A 13,095-nucleotide genomic window follows, 5' to 3' on the forward strand; every position below is an offset into this window, starting at 1 on the left:
TGTCTGTATGGCTTTAATTGTACAAAAATGACCACACAGACCACGCAGCCTAATGGTCATTGCAGTGGACTTTAAACAACAGGCCCCAGGTGCAAATCCCATCTTAACATGTTTACATGTTATTGTGAGTCTTCCAAGAACAGATAAAAACTTACAGTACCTAATGGTATACCACTACAATAGCTGTCATTCTTGCAGATATCTTATAAATTCAGGTACAATAAGTATTTCTGTGTTCCAGGAGGGCTCACATATTTATACAGAAATAAGAGCTAAAGCGGAAGCTACACCTGGGTTGTGGTGTTCAAAGTCCACTGCATTGACCATTAGGCTACTCCTTACACTTGCTTGCTGCTCTGTTAAGAATAACCTAATACCTGAAGCTGACATACAACCTGGTATCCACTGTGACTTTCATGTCTTATGGCAGTGGGAGGGGTGTCGGTAACCACTGGGAGAATAAGGGGGGGGGGGAGGAATCAGTGGCGTAGTCCCTCTAGTTGCCACGAGCAACAAGAGCGTCAACGTGCTCCTCGCGACCCCATCGTCTCTCCCGCTGATGTCACTTCCTATGCGCAGAACCTGGAAATGACATTGGCGAGAGAGATGATGCAATCACAAGGAACATATTAAAGTTGTTGTTCGTGGCAGTGAAGAACTAGAGGCAGGGGGAAAGGAAGGGGGCGCGCCCGTGGCGAAGGGAGGAGTGGAAAGAGGCGGGGTGGAGAGGGGGAGAAGGGGTGCTGGCGCCCCCATCAACATGGCGCTCAGGGCAGACCGCCCCCCCCCCCCTTACTACCCCACTGAGGTAGATCATGCCCTCATCCCTCCAGTAGCCAGCTTCTCAATCAGGACCCCTTTTTATACCCTGATCTAGATAAAAACATCCTAATTATGGGCCACCTTAGTCCCACTGAAAACATGCGTCCAACATGCACTCTTGCTGTTGGATGAACTACAATGCAAAACATCCAAATTCTGCCTTTTGAAAACTGCAATTCAGATACTGTATTTTCAGCCAAAGGATCTTTTGGGACCTTTACAACTGCTTTGAAAATGAGCACCATAGGACGTGGCTGAAAATAAGGTGCACATTAAAGAACCTAACTTTAGAAGTCTAAGTTTAGAAACTCAGGTTTTTAAAAAATATCAGACTCTATCTGCCCAATATTCAAAGTGATTTAAATACCCCAGAGGCCCGGATTCTGTAATTGGCACCTAGAAAAGTGGTGCCAACTGCATGCTAATCACACTTAACCCCCTCTTCTACGAACCGTGCTAGCGTTTTTTTAGCGCAGAGAGCCTCACTGAATGGCCCACACTGCTCCTGACGCTCATTGAGTTCCTATGAGCATTGGGAGCAGCGCGGGCCACTCAGCGTGGCTCTCTGCGCTAAAAAACGCTAGCACAGTTTCGTAGAAGAGGGGGTTAGGCGCTGTTTACAGAATCACGCCCAGTGGCACCTATGTTAATAACTTAGGTGCCAGAAATGCAGGCCAGGGTTTTATGTCTAACCCCCTCTTTTACTACGGTGGGCTATGCGTTTTAGCGCGTGATAAATATTAGGCCATGCTCATCACGCGCTAAACGCTAATGCATGCATGCTATCCTAGGGACGCGTGAGCGGTTAGCGCAGGTGTTGGTTTAGCACATGCTAAATGCGCGCTAAAACGCTTAGCGCACCTTAGTAAAAGAGGGCCTAAGTTTTTGAAGAATTACACGTAGCAGCGCCTAAGTCATGCTCCACCAATAAAAATGCCTAAGCGCCATGTAGCTGCAGTAGAGGTTTTTAATGTGAGCCTGCGACACTCATAGGAATTCTATGAACATCGGAACATGTACCGCACCAGCTCGTGCTGTAAACCTCTTGGGCAGCTTGATAAAAGGCACCCTAAGTTAAGCACTTAAGTTTCAAGTTTCAAGTTTAAGTTTCAAGTTTATTAGGAGACTTGATCAATCGCTTAATCGAATATTCTAAGCGATGTACATTTTAAAATTTACAATTAAAAAAAAAAATTAAAAAAATGAAAAAACAATAACAATGTAATACATTACAATACATACAATATTTAAATCATGGTTAAAATACTCTTAATTTAACATTGATAAACATAAGGAAAGGAGGGATGAAATACAATTTTTAAAGTAAAGAAGAAACATTGATGGAAAATACAAAAGGGATATAGTTAAAACAGGTATAACCAAGTAAAATATAATTCATAAAGCATAAAATTATGTTGAAAAGGCATCTTTAAAAAGGAAGGTTTTTAGCTCAGTTTTAAATTTTCCAAGTTCTTTCTCCTCCCGTAAAGAAATAGGGAGAGCATTCCATGTTTGCGGTGCCGTACAAGAAAAAATGAATTGTCTCCTCGTATTAATAATTTTTAATGATGGAATCGATAGCAGATTTTGTTCGCTAGATCGTAAAATTCTCTTTGCAGAATATGGAATAAGTGCCCTATATAAAAAAGCAGGGGTCTTATTGATCAAAGTTTTAAAGATAATTATGCATAACTTATAAGTGATTCTGTAATTAACAGGAAGCCAATGAGCCTCTTTGAGAAGCGGTGTTAACTAGGCACCCTTCAAAAAATCTGGCCCAGATAGGCTCCTGGCCATTTACGAGTAAATGGCTTACTGTGACTACCTGTGAATATTCAGCAGCATCCAACAGGTACGCTGGTAAAAGACTTTCAACTCCACCTTTGAGTTTCAAGAACCATACATTTGGAATAACCTCCCAACATATTTGCAACAGTCTTCCTCGTACTATCATTCCATGAAAAAGTTAAAGACATATTTATTCTCTTCGCAACTCCATACTCAGACTGGGTCTCTCATCCTGGATAAATCCTATTCGCTTATCTCTATCTCATAAGCTTAATGTAAAAATCTCATGCTGTGAGCCACATTGATTCCTCGAAGAAAATTGCAGGATATAAGAGACTGGTTGAAAGACAGAAAACAAAGAGTGGGTTAAAATGGTCAATATTCTCAATTAAGAAGGGTAAATAGTGGAGTTTCACAGGGGTCAATGCTGGGACCGCTACTGTTTAACACATTTCTCAATAATCTAGAGATGGGAATAACTAGTGAAATAATTAAATTTGCTGATGACACAAAGTTGTTCAAAGTTGTTAAATCACAAGAGGAAGTGAAAAATTGCAAGAGGACCTTATGAGACTGGAAGGCTGGGCATCTAAATGGCAGATGGCGTTTAATGTGAGCAACTGCAAAGTGATGCATGTGGAAAAGTCACTGCCCAGAAAAAGGATCTGGGTGTCATTGTTGAGGATACGTTGAAACCCTCACAATGTGCGGAAGCTGCTAAGAAAGCAAATAAGAACATAAGCAATGCCTCCGCTGGGTCAGACCTGAGGTCCATCGTGCCCAGCAGTCCACTCACGTGGCGGCCCAACACGTCCAGGACCTGTGAAGTAATCCTCTATCTATACCCCTCTATCCCCTTTTCCAGCAGGAAATTGTCCAATCCTTTCTTGAACCCCAGTACCGTACTTTGCCCTATTACGCAATCTGGAAGTGCATTCCAGGTGTCCACTACACGTTGGGTAAAGAAGAACTTCATAGCATTCGTTTTGAATCTGTCCCCTTTCAACTTTTCCGAATGCCCTCTTGTTCTTTTATTATTTGAAAGTTTGAATAATCTGTCCCTCTCTACTCTCTCTATGCCCTTCATGATCTTGTAAGTCTCTATCATATCCCCCCTAAGTCTCCTCTTCTCCAGGGAAAAAAGTCCCAGTTTCTCCAATCTCTCAGCGTATGAAACGTTTTCCATCCCTTTTATCAGACGTGTCGCTCTCCTCTGAACCCTCTCAAGTAACGCCATATCCTTCTTAAGGTACGGCGACCAATATTGGACGCAGTACTCCAGATGCGGACGCACCATTGCCCGATACAACGGCAGGATAACTTCTTTCGTTCTGGTAGTAATACCCTTCTTGATTATACCTAGCATTCTATTCGCTCTCTTAGCGGCCGCTGCACACTGTGCCGTCGGCTTCATTGTCATGTCCACCATTACCTCTAAGTCACTTTCTTGGGTACTCTCATTTAATAAGATCCCTCCCATCGTGTAGTTGTACCTCGGGTTTCTGCTTCCCACATGTAATACTTTACATTTCTCAACGTTGAACTTCATCTGCCATCTCGTCGCCCATTCCCCTAGTTTGTTTAAGTCCCTTTGCAATTCTTCGCAGTCCTCTTTAGTCCGAGCTCCACTAAATAGTTTGGTATCATCCGCAAATTTTATTATCTCGCACTTCATCCCTGTTTCTAGATCATTTATGAATATATTGAATAGCAGCGGCCCGAGCACTGAGCCCAGCGGGACACCACTCGTGACCCTCCTCCAGTCCGAGTAGTGGCCCTTTACTCCTACCCTCTGTTTCCTTCCCGCCAACCAGTTTCTGATCCATCTATGTACGTTTCCTTCCACCCCATGGCTCTTCAGTTTCCGGAGTAGACGTTCATGAGGCACCTTGTCAAAGGCTTTTTGGAAATCTAGGTATATGATGTCTATGGGGTCTCCTTTGTCCATCCGTTTGTTAATTCCCTCGAAGAAGTGCAATAAGTTAGTTAGGCACGATCTCCCCTTGCAGAAACCATGTTGGCTGGTTATCAGAAGTTTGTTTCTTTCAAAATGTTCATCGATATGTTCTTTAATCAGTGCTTCTGCCATTTTCCCCGGAACCGAGGTCAGACTCACCGGTCTGTAGTTTCCCGGGTCACCTCTTGATCCCTTTTTAAAGATGGGCATAACGTTGGCTATCTTCCACTCCTCCAGGATCACACCTGTTTTCAGGGATAGATTGTAAATTTGCTGCAGTAGTTCCACTATTTCCTCCTTTAGTTCCTTCAGAACCCTTGGATGGATTCCATCCGGACCCGGGGATTTGTCAGTTTTTTATTTTTCTAACTGCTTGCGTACGTCTTCAAGGCTCACTTCCATGGATGTTAGTTTTTCTGCTTGATCTCCCTTGAAGATTTGCTCAGGTTCTGGTATGTTGGTTGTGTCTTCATTTGTAAATACAGATGAAAAGAACATGTTAAGTCTTTCTGCCACTTTTTTCTCCTCCTACACCACTCCCTTCCTGTCTCCGTCATCCAGTGGTCCCACCTCCTCCCTAGCCGGCTGCTTCCCTTTAACGTATCTAAAGAATGGTTTGAAATTCTGTGCTTCCCTGGCTAGTCTCTCTTCATGCTCTCTTTTAGCTTTTCGAACCACACGGTGACATTCTTTTTGATACTTCCTGTGCTCTTTCCAGTTCCCTTCAGTTTTGTCCTTTTTCCATTTCCTGAAAGAAGTTTTCTTATTGCCTATCGCTTCTTTCACTATTTTTGTTATCCACGCTGGGTCTTTTGTTCGACTCTTTTTGCACCCCTTTCTGAATCTGGGGGTATACAGATTTTGCGCCTCGCTCACCGTGTCCCTGAAAAAAGACCAAGCATGTTCTACTGTTTGCCATTTTCTGGAAGTGTTCCTAAGTTTTTTCCTTACCATTTCCCTCATTGCTTCGTAGTTTCCTTTCCTGAAGTTAAAAGTTGTCGTTATGGTTCTCTTTCCTTTCGGTATCCAACCTCAACCTTGAACTTGATCATATTATGATTGCTGTTTCCCAACAGACCCACTACTTCCACTTCCTTTGCAGGTCCCCTTAACCCATTTAGGATTAGGTCCAGAGTGGCATTTCCTCTCGTTGGTTCTCTAACAAGTTGCTCCATGAAGCAATCTTGTGTAGCCTCCAGGAATTCTGTCTCCCTAGTGCATCTTGAGCTTCCAAGGCTCCAGTCTATCCCGGGATAGTTGAAGTCTCCCATAATAACCGTGTTACTGCTTTTGCATTCTCGCTTTATCTCGGCTTCCATTTCTTCATCGATATCTCCAGTTTGCCCGGGTGGACGATAGTATAGGCCCATCTTTATTTCAGGTCCTTTCCTTCCTGGTATTTTAACCCATAGCGATTCCAGCTTATTGGTTGTCTCTGCTGTGTCCATTTTTGTTTTTGTATGCTTTCTTTTATGTATAGGGCTATTCCACCTCCTTTCTGTCCTGACCTGTCCTGGCGATAGAGCTTGTACCCCGGCAGTGCTGTATCCCATTTGTTTTCCTCATTCCACCATGTTTCAGTGACTCCAATGATGTCTAAGTCCTCTGCATTGGCCATGGCTTCTAATTCCTCCATTTTGTTTCTTAGGCTCCTTGCATTGGTATATATGCAATTTAGATCCTGGTGTTTTCTTAGCTTCATTTCCATTCCCTGTGCTTCTGTCCTAGGTTTCTTCTCTTTTGCTACAATCTTTCTAATCTCCTCTTCTGGGTTAGTCGACTCCTGTAAATTGTCCCTTGTTTCTTCCCAGCCTTTTTTCCCCTCGGTATCTTCACGGGATACCTTCTTCCGAATCATCGACGCTTGGTCGACTGTCGGCTTTCCCCTTCTTCTTAGTTTAAAGCCTGTTCTATTCCTCTCCTGACGTTGTTTGCTAGAAGTCTAGTTCCCGCCGCGCTCAGGTGTAGTCCATCTCTCCTGTAGAGTTTGCTCTTGCCCCAGAACGTTGTCCAGTTCCTCACGAAGTGGAACCCTTCTTCCTCACACCATTTCCTCATCCACGCGTTTATTGATTGTAGTCCCTCCTGCCTTTTCACATCTGCTCTCGGTACCGGTAGGATCTCTGAGAATGCTATCTTCTGAGTCCTCACCTTCAGCTTCCTTCCCAGGATCTTGAACTGTTCAATCAGCGTGCTTCTTCTGTAGTCTCTCCTGCTGACATCATTCGTCCCGATGTGGATCATTACTGTGGTCTCTTCCGTCTCCGCACCTTCCAGGATCTTTCCAATTTTGTCCACAATGTCCTTAGTTCTTGCTCCCGGGAGGCAGGTCACCAGTCGGTCCTCTCTCCCTCCTGCTATGTGGCTGTCCACATGCCTCAGGATCGAGTCTCCCACTAGGATCGCTGACTTTCCCTTCTTCCGTTTTCGCTTCGGTCTCAGGTCAATGTCCTCGATGTGCTTCACTGTTTCTTCTTCCAGGCATCAGCTAACCATTTTCTCCCCATCATGCGGTGTTCCTCTGTGGGTATCTTCTCTGAGGTCATCTGTTTCTTGTTCTCCCTTTTATGTTGGTGTTGGTGTAGCTTCATCTTTCATCTCAAGGTCGTTCTTTTCCACCCTCCTCCTGTATGCTTCTTCAATGAATTTCTCGAGTTCCCTGACTTCCTCCTCAATGCGTCTATCACTCATGAAGTCTTCAGCTGTCCTGGTTGGGTCCTCGATGGTGTAAAGTCCTTCTAGCTCCTGAATCTTGTCCTCAAGTCGCATGACTTCCTTCTTCAAGCTTTCCAGCTCCTGACACTGGCTGCATACATATGACTGTCTCCCCGAGGGGAGGTAGTCATACATATGACAGTCTGTGCAGAACACCGGAAAGCTCATCTTCTGGTTTCCCTCTGCTTCCATTGATGTTCCCTCTGCCTGTTGTTGGTGTCCTCTCTCTCTCCTTCTGCCTGCTTCTGCTGATGGTGCTCTCTCTCTCTGACTGCTTGCTGTCCTTCCCCCGGTGTCCTTGGTTGTAGTGACTTGGCCCTTCGCAAGGCCCTTCGCAAAGGCGCTCTCGCTAAGGCGAGCGCCTTTGCTGCTCACCTTCGCTGCGCGTCGAACGGCTGCGCGCCGTTGGCTCTGCCCCTTTTAAGGGGGAGTTCGGGCTCTGTCCTCGCCGACGCGGTGGGGGTGGGCGGAGCTAACTCTCGCCGCTACCCCTAGCTCTGTCTCCTTCCTGCTCTTGCCTTCTGCCTCCTGCCTCGCTTCTGTAAGTCTCCCCTCCACCTTCTGCCTGCTCCACTTGTTTCAGCTGCTGCTGCTGGTGCTCCGATCAGCGAGTGCCTCGATCCATTGGCTCCACCCCTTTTAAGGGGGAGTTCGGGCTCTGACCTTGCTGACGCGGTAGGGGTGGGCGGAGCTAACTCTCGCCGCTACCCCTAGCTCTGTCTCCTTCCTGCTCTTGCCTTCTGCCTCCTGCCTCGCTTCTGTAAGTCTCCCCTCCACCTTCTGCCTGCTCCACTTGTTTCAGCTGCTGCTGCTGGTGCTCCGATCAGCGAGTGCCTCGATCCATTGGCTCCACCCCTTTTAAGGGGGAGTTCGGGCTCTGACCTTGCTGACGCGGTAGGGGTGGGCGGAGCTAACTCTCGCCGCTACCCCTAGCTCTGTCTCCTTCCTGCTCTTGCCTTCTGCCTCCTGCCTCGCTTCTGTAAGTCTCCCCTCCACCTTCTGCCTGCTCCACTTGTTTCAGCTGCTGCTGCTGGTGCTCCGATCAGCGAGTGCCTCGATCCATTGGCTCCACCCCTTTTAAGGGGGAGTTCGGGCTCTGACCTTGCTGACGCGGTAGGGGTGGGCGGAGCTAACTCTCACCGCTACCCCTAGCTCTGTCTCCTTCCTGCTCTTGCCTTCTGCCTCCTGCCTCGCTTCTGTAAGTCTCCCCTCCTCCTTCTGCCTGCTCCACTTGTTTCAGCTGCTGCTGCTGGTGCTCCGATCAGCGAGTGCCTCGATCCGTTGGCTCCGCCCCTTTTAAGGGGGAGTTCGGGCTCTGACCTCGCCGACGTGGTGGGGGTGGGCGGAGCTATCTCTCGCCGCTACCCCTAGCTCTGTCTCCTTCCTGCTCTTGCCTTCTGCCTCCTGCCTCGCTTCTGTAAGTCTCCCCTCCACCTTCTGCCTGCTCCACTTGTTTCAGCTGCTGCTGCTGGTGCTCCGATCAGCGAGTGCCTCGATCCGTTGGCTCCGCCCCTTTTAAGGGGGAGTTCGGGCTCTGACCTCGCCGACGTGGTGGGGGTGGGCGGAGCTAACTCTTGCCGCTACCCCTAGCTCTGTCTCCTTCCTGCTCTTGCCTTCTGCCTCCTGCCTCGCTTCTGTAAGTCTCCCCTCCTCCTTCTGCCTGCTCCACTTGTTTCAGCTGCTGCTGCTGGTGCTCCGATCAGCGAGTGCTTCGATCCGTTGGCTCCGCCCCTTTTAAGGGGGAGTTCGGGCTCTGACCTTGCCGACGCGGTGGGGGTGGGTGGAGCTAACTCTCGCTGCTACCCCTAGCTCTGTCTCCTTCCTGCTCTTGCCTTCTGCCTCCTGCCTCGCTTCTGTAAGTCTCCCCTCCTCCTTCTGCCTGCTCCACTTGTTTCAGCTGCTGCTGCAGGTGCTCCGATCAGCGAGTGCCTCGATCCATTGGCTCCACCCCTTTTAAGGGGGAGTTCGGGCTCTGACCTCGCTGACGCGGTGGGGGTGGGCGGAGCTAACTCTCGCCGCTACCCCTAGCTCTGTCTCCTTCCTGCTCTTGCCTTCTGCCTCCTGCCTCACTTCTGTAAGTCTCCCCTCCTGAATTATCAGGAAAGGAATGGAAAGCAATGATGAAAATGTTATAATGCCCTTGTATCACTTATGGTACGGCTGCACCTCAAATACTGTGTGCAGTTCTGGTCGCCATAGCTCAAAAAAGATAAAGCGGAATTAGGAAAGGCTAAAGCAACTAGGGCTCTTCAGCTTGGAGAAGAGACAGCTCAGGGGTGATATGTTAGAGGTCTATAAAATAATGAGTGGACTGGAAAGGGTAGATATAAATCGCTTGTTCACTCTTTTCAAAAATACTAGGACTAGGGGACATGCGATGAAGCTACGAAGTAGTAGATTTAAAACAAACCAGAGAAAATATTTCTTCACAGGTGTAATTAAACTCTGGCATTCATTGCCAGAGAATGTGGTGAAATTAGTTAGCTTAGCAGGGTTTAAAAAAGGTTTGGATAATTTACTAAAAGAGAAGTCCATAGGCCATTATTAAGATGGCTTGGGGAAATCCATAGCTTATTCCTAGGATAAGCAGCATAAAATCTGTTTTACTACTAGCTAGGTATTTGGGATACTGGGCTTGATGGACCTTCAGTCTGTCCCACTATGGCAGTTCTTACGTTCTTAATATTTGTACTTAGTGCCTGAACCAAAACTGGCTAGCTTGTAGGCATTCCAGGGGCGGAGTTGGCACTTTTATTTATTTATTTTGAACCTACTATATTGCCTTTAACTAACCTAGTAGATCAAGGCAGAGTACAATCTACAAGTGCAATATTCAGCCCTTAACTACATAAGATACCATAATTGTAAAAATTGAATTGCATAAAAAGCGTACTTAACCACATAATTTTTAGCAGATAACATATAACCAGATATTCAATGCCAGTGCCTGGATATGGCCCGGCATTGAATATCCAGGACAAAACAATGCTGACCACCACTGGCTGAATACTGGCTGCTATGTGTTTACATTTCTGACTTTTACCAGACACAAATTTTCTGGATTAATTTACATCCGTATTATAAAAAGCACACTATAAAGGCAACGCCTCCACAGCACCCCCTAATTGGATTGCCTCTGTTCGGTTCAGATAAATCCCTCCTTTTACAAAACTGTGCTAGTGTTTTTAGTGCCGGTCGCAGCGGTAACAAGACGCTCCTAGAATTCCTAGGAGCGTCGGAGCCGTTACCGCCATGACTGGAAGTAAAAACCACGCTACTATTTTGTAAAAAAAGGGAAAATGTATTTGTACACAGGCGGTATACACGTAACTTTATGTACCTATCAGATGCACAATTGTATTGTGCTTATTTCCATGAATAAAACAGTGCTTTATACCCAAAATTGATTTTTAGATTATTTTCATGATCATAATTTTAAATGGGTTTTTCTAGTGTCAAAAGAGTGGGAGTAAACCTTGGAGTAACTTTAGTTTCTGCTCTTATATTAGAAATACATGTTATGTTCTAGGGATTCATTTTTGGAAACATTACAAATATCACCACTCAATTTAATATTGTGAATCACACTATCTCCGGTCCTTAGTAGCTGGACACGCAGACAAGAAGTGAGTCTCTCTCTCTGAGTCTCTCTCTCTGAGCTACTTTGAGGCTCTTATTTGTAAGAACTTCATGCTACGAATAAAAGCGAGTGAAAGTTGTCGCTTTCCTGATGAAGCCCCGTGGTAAAGTTTGGGCGCGAAACGGAGATCTTCCGTAGAGAAATGAGAAGTGAATGAAGTAAAAGGAAGTGAAATAAAATATTGAAGTGAAGCAAGTGAGAACAAAATACCGAAGTGAATTAAACATCAAAAGAAAAAAGAAAAAGAAAAGAAAAAAAGAAGAGAGAAAAAAAGCTGAAAAAGAAAAAAAGCTAAGTGATCCTACAGTATATGGAATAGCAAAGCATAAAATTCACATATTTTATAATTAATTTATGAGAAAAATTTAAACAACTCAATAGAAATAGCTAAATAGGAGAAAAGAAAAAGTAAGAAAGGTATTTAAAGTTGTTTAGTAAAATGCACGTAATACAGATATAGAGAATATATACGGGATCAATGATAGCTCACGGTATTAGCCATTGACTTTGAAAATTATCTCAAAACTCTGGCTGTGAGCACTTGAGACCCCGGTTAATCTCTAAAAATTATCTTGTAAGAGTGCATTTGAGATTTGCGTGTCAGCGCATAGTAACATTACAAATATAACATAAAAATCAACTTATATACTGCATAACCGTGAGGATCTAAAACAGTGAAGAACATTTGGGTAATTAAATTTCTTCACTGTTCTATTTGTAAGTACAAGTTAATATTTTGTAAACTGCTTAGATCCTCATGGTTATGCGGTCTATAAGTTGATTTTTATGTTATGTTATGTTCTAGGGATGTTTCTCAATTCCTGTTTGAGCATGGAACGTCATATCAACATCATACTGCAAAAGACTTTCTTTAAACTTAGGGGTCCTTTTATCAAGGTGCGGAATACCGCGCATTAAACTGCCTGCCGCGCTAGTTGCTAACATCTCCATTGACCAGGCGTTAGTTTTTTTGCTTGCCGCAGGGGTTAGCGCGTGATGAAATGTCCGAAGCGCTAACCCTGCTGGCGCAGCTTGATAATAGGACCCCTAAGGTAATTCAAATCAGTCCATTCCTTTTTTTTTTCAAGACAATTTAAGATTGATGGTGTAGATATTTATTTTGTCTTCTTTAGATTATTGTAGCTGCTTAAATTTAGGAATCCCATTTAAATTGCAAAGGAAGCTATGCTTAATTCAGAATATGGCAGCAAAACTGACATTTGGTAAGACAAAATTTGATCATACTATATTCCTGTTAATGAAGCTTCATTGGTTTCCTGTGGCAGCACGAGTTGAGTTTAAGATTTATTGCTTGGAATATAAATCTCTATTTGGCCAGGCTCCTAAGATTTTTGCTCACTGAGTTTTATTACTAGGATCTTCCGTTAGCAGAAATTCTGTTGGTTGTTTTTGACTTTTCCTACTATTAAAGGTCTAAGATACAAGACTATTTATGATAAAGCTCTTTCCTTTTATGCAGTGAAATTTTTGAATTGTTTATCATTAAATGTTCATCTTGCTCCTACATATACATATATTAGTTTTCAGAAGTTATTGAAACATTATCTGTTTAAGAAATTTTATGAAATTGTAGAATGATAATTCATGGGGAGAGTTCTTTTTATGTGTCTGCAATATTTGTTATATGCCTTAAACATACTATGGTAGCCGGAATGGCAGACTAGAAGCATTTTAGTATAGTATAGTATAATATAATGGTAGTGTTTTCTTCTTAAAAGGGATGTGATCAGCAAGTGGAAAGAAGAAGCTCTGACATTAATTCTTATTCTGTTACGTCCCTTCTGAATTCAGTATGCTAGGTGTTCAATCCCTCCCTACAATTCGGGAGTTGCAGAAATCCTAACATTTTTCTGAGCACATGCTCCTCCCACTTTGGAGAGAGAGTTAGAGCTCCCTGCAATTTCAATTTCTACATGCAATCCGTGCAGAAGTCTTCTGCTCTGCTTCTTTTTCTTTTCTTTTTTTTGCATAAGTTCATCTTTTTTTGGAGGCCTGAGTGCCGTGAGACCCCTTACCAAGAGCGGATGGAAAGAGACAAGGGGAATTGCAAGTAATCAACGCCTGGATGAGACGATGGTGCGAAGAAGAAGGCTTCGACTTCGTGCGCAACTGGACGGCGTTCTGGGGAAAAAGCAAGTACTACAGAAGGGAC

Source organism: Geotrypetes seraphini, chromosome 15 (assembly GCF_902459505.1).
Source record: "Geotrypetes seraphini chromosome 15, aGeoSer1.1, whole genome shotgun sequence".
Taxonomy (NCBI): Eukaryota; Metazoa; Chordata; class Amphibia; order Gymnophiona; family Dermophiidae; genus Geotrypetes; species Geotrypetes seraphini.